Raw genomic sequence first — 4,042 nt, 5'->3', positions numbered from 1 at the left:
ATTCCGTGCTTTATCCATAACTGCATATTTTGAAGTTAGACGAACAGGGGTTTGAACAAGTGAGTTTATTACAGAATGCCTCCACAATAACCGCCTAGTGTGAGCTGAAAAAAAAAAAAAAAAAAAAAAAACGCTAAAGTAAACCCATATAATTTAAATATAACTGAAAATTACATTACAGCATGTATTAGTATGTGAGAAAACTATAGTATAAAAACATAGGAAGAACACACATAAGGCAGCAGTGATGGCCGAGTGGTTAAGGCGTCTGACTAGAAATCAGATGGGATCTTCCCGCGTAGGTTCGAATCCTACTCACTGCGCAGAGTTTTAACGATGTTGGATCTGATTTTCCTATCGTTACAACTATTTAGTGTTTTATGGTCGTTATTTGAATCCTACTTCCACACATTTTTATTAACAGGTGATGCTTTATGGAGATTACATACCTTTTTTTTTTCTATATAGCAATGTTGTTTTTGATTAATAATAATAATAATAATAATAATCATTATTATTATTATTATTATTATTATTGTGTGGTAGGTGGGGGCGCTCACCATCCACTTACTTGATATAGTGCTGCTCTCGGATGTCTGACTCTGCCCTTTCCTCTCCATCCTTCTTTCCACCCATCCTCTTCTGTCTTTCTTTCCTTCATTCTTTCCTCTTCCTTCTGCCTGTGGGTGACTTTACACTCCCTCTTCTGTCTTTCTTTCCTTCAGTCTTTCCTCTTCCTTCTGCCTGTGGGTCACTTTACACTCCCTCTTCTGTCTTTCTTTCCTTCATTCTTTCCTCTTCCTTCTGCCTGTGGGTGACTTTACACTCCCTCTTCTGTCTTTCTTTCCTTCATTCTTTGCTCTTCCTTCTGCCTGTGGGTGACTTTACACTCCCTCTTCTGTCTTTCTTTCCTTCATTCTTTCCTCTTCCTTCTGCCTGTGGGTGACTTTACACTCCCTCTTCTGTCTTTCTTTCCTTCATTCTTTCCTCTTCCTTCTGCCTGTGGGTGACTTTACACTCCCTCTTCTGTCTTGCTTTCCTTCATTCTTTCCTCTTCCTTCTGCCTGTGGGTGACTTTACACTCCCTCTTCTGTCTTTCTTTCCTTCATTCTTTCCTCTTCCTTCAGCCTGTGGGTGACTCTACACTGAGTGACAAGCCAAATGGTTTCCTGTACCCCAGGAAACCATTTACTACGCTGGGTGGTAACTATATAACCAAATTATGGCGCCTGGTGGTTTAGTGGGTAATTAAGGCGCTCCAATCGGATTGAGCCAGTGCAGGTTTATATCCAAGGGGTGGTTGGGGTTTATTGCTCATGTAATGCCACTCAGGGATGAGTGAGGCTGGTCACTCATCTTAAATGTCAGGACCAACTTGCCTAGCCCAGGCCTCCTACGCTCCTCATGGGACAACGTAGGATTGGATGATGGATGGATGGATGGATTATTATTATTATTGAACTGTGAAGGAGCGTTGTGGTGTGGATGTGGATGTGATAGGAAGCGTTATGAGAAACACACTCAGGTGGTTTGGCCATGTGGAGAGGATGGAGAGTGAGAGACTGACGAGGAGAGTGTATGTGAATGAGGTGGGGGGGAGAGAGAGAGGCCAAGAATGAGATGGAAGGATGGAGTGAAGAGGTATATGAGAGAGGGTGGTGTGAGATGGGAGCAGGGCAGTGAAATGGTGGGGGACAGGGCGACGTGGAGGCGATTTGTTTGTGGCCACCCCGTATGGGATGAAGGCGCCTGGCAATAGATGGATAGGTAGATTAAACTGGATGCTGCGACAAAAAATAAAGAACTGGAGAGAGAGAGAGAGAGAGAGAGAGAGAGAGAGAGAGAGAGAGAGAACTATATATATCAGCGGAATAAACACTGACTACGTATCTACTTAACTTCCTACATACACACACACACACACACACACACACACACACACACACACACACACACACACACACATCGAAATAAACACACACATCCACATTTCACAACATTACGCAATACTTCACACATTCAACCTTTACGTAGCTAATTAAACTTACACAATCATTTTACAAACATTAGGGAAGGATAGTAACTTAGTGTAAATAGTCTCTACACAATATCTCTTTCACAGACACAGGCAAACACAGATCTATGTGTGACTGTGTATCTAATGACATCACAAATATTAACAGTGACGGTGGTGGTGGTGGTGGTGGTGGTGGTGGTAGTAGTAGTTATAGTACTAGTAGTAGTAGTAGTCGTAGTAGTAGGATGGTATCAGGGAATCATGCCTCCCATCACTTACCACTGGCCACACCTAACAGTACCACCCGGGAGAGATAGATAGATGATAGATAGATAGATAGATTTGTACCCAGGCTGAGAGGAGTGAGACAGACCCCCAACGGCAGAGATGTAATGCCAACAGCACCAGCTGCACCACCTAACCCACCAGCTGTCGCCACACCAGTGCAGAAGAGTTGCAGTTGCACAGGAGGCCGGGGCCTGGCACTGGCTGACAACCATGCCACTCAAGGCACAAGGCTTCCACTTCAACAAACAAGAATTTATTGACGCCACAGCCTTGAGATATGGGTGGCCAATAGAGAACCTACCTCAACACTGTACCTGTGGCACTGCCTTTGATGCAAACCATGCAATGGTATGCAAGATGGCAGGCTGTGTGTACAATGGACACGATGAAGTACGCAGCCAAAATGCTGCAGGAAATATGCCATGCTGTCACCACAGAGCCAGCTGTGCCACCTTTAGACGGCGAGCACTTCACCCACAGAACAGCAAACACATCAAATGCTGCCAGAGTGGATGTCAGTGCTGCAGGTTTGTGGACACGTGGGCAAAGGGCTTTCTTCAACATCAGGATATTCGATCCCATGGCAGCATGTCATCGTGAACTGTGTCTCGAAGCTGCACACAAGAGCAATGAACAAGAACAACACAGAAACTATCAAGAAAGGGTCCAACATGTGCACCACGCTGGCTGCACTGCCCTCGTGTTGACATCAGGTGGGATGCGTCCAGAGGCGGTGAGATTCTACTCCAGACTGGCAGAGGTTCTGTGTGGGAGGAAACGTTAACCGCAGGAGTTGTGTTATGGCCTGGATGAGATGGCCTCTGTTATTACCCCTCAGTAGTAGTAGTAGTAGTAGTAGTAGTAGTAATAGCAGTAGTAGTGGTAGCAGCAGCAGCAGCAGCAGCAGCAGCAGTAGTAGTACTAGTAGCAGTAGTATAGTAGTAATAGTATGGCGTGGATGAGATGTCGACTCTCATTCTCCCTGGTGAGGCCTGCCCTGCTATGTCTCAGCGGCACAACATCATCATCCCTCAAGCCCGTCTCTCTGGCCGGTATGCATTACGAAGCCACGCCAATAGTTTAATGGTTTGATTTACCTTGTATTGCCAAAGAAAAAATATATACTAATAAAAGTACTACTCTATGCGTAGTAGTAGTAGTAGTTGTTGTTGTTCTTGTTGTTGTAGTAGTAGTAGTAGTTGTTATAGTTGTTGTTGTTGTTGTTTTAGTGGTAGTAGTAGTAGTAGTAGTAGTAGTTCTAGTAGTAGTAGTAGTAGTTCTAGTAGTAGTAGTAGTAGTAGTATTAGTAGTAGTGGTAGTAATAGTTGTTGTTGTAGTAGCAGTAGTAGTAGTAGTAGTGGTACTAGTAGTAGTAGTAGTGGAAACAGTAGTAGTAGTAGTGAAGTCGGTAAGCTATAAATCAGAGTGCTATCAGTACAACTCAGAGTACACACTGTATCATGATACATAATAAATATTGTCCTATCACCACTACCCACACACGTCACGCCCCCCTCCCTCCACCACCCACTCCCTAACACCTCTGTCTAAGCGATTTATTTTTTGATATGGATGGTGAATAGCCTTTTGTATGTTATTTATGCAGAGTATGGTGATACTGGAAGGATTTATGTAACACAGAAGAGTACAGTTAGGTGTACTAAGCAAAATAAACCACTTAGGAAAAGGTGTTAGGGTGGAGTCAAAGGCTTTTCTTCTCATTAACTCTCCTCCTCT

General features: G+C 43.9%; 1 non-coding gene across 1 annotated transcript; it reads left to right on the top strand.

Annotated features, from left to right (window-relative positions):
* Nucleotides 1-241: 241 nt before the first annotated feature.
* On the top strand, nt 242-323 carry TRNAS-AGA (transfer RNA serine (anticodon AGA)). The gene has a single exon. It is a non-coding gene; the product is annotated as a tRNA-Ser (tRNA).
* The last annotated feature ends 3,719 nt before the right edge of the window (nt 324-4,042 follow it).

This window comes from Coenobita brevimanus, chromosome 10 (assembly GCF_032717465.1).
Source record: "Coenobita brevimanus isolate Jiangsu-jjx chromosome 10, ASM3271746v2, whole genome shotgun sequence".
NCBI lineage: Eukaryota > Metazoa > Arthropoda > Malacostraca > Decapoda > Coenobitidae > Coenobita > Coenobita brevimanus.
The sequence above is the reverse complement of the archived record's forward strand: the minus strand, read 5'-3'. Positions and strand labels throughout refer to the sequence as shown.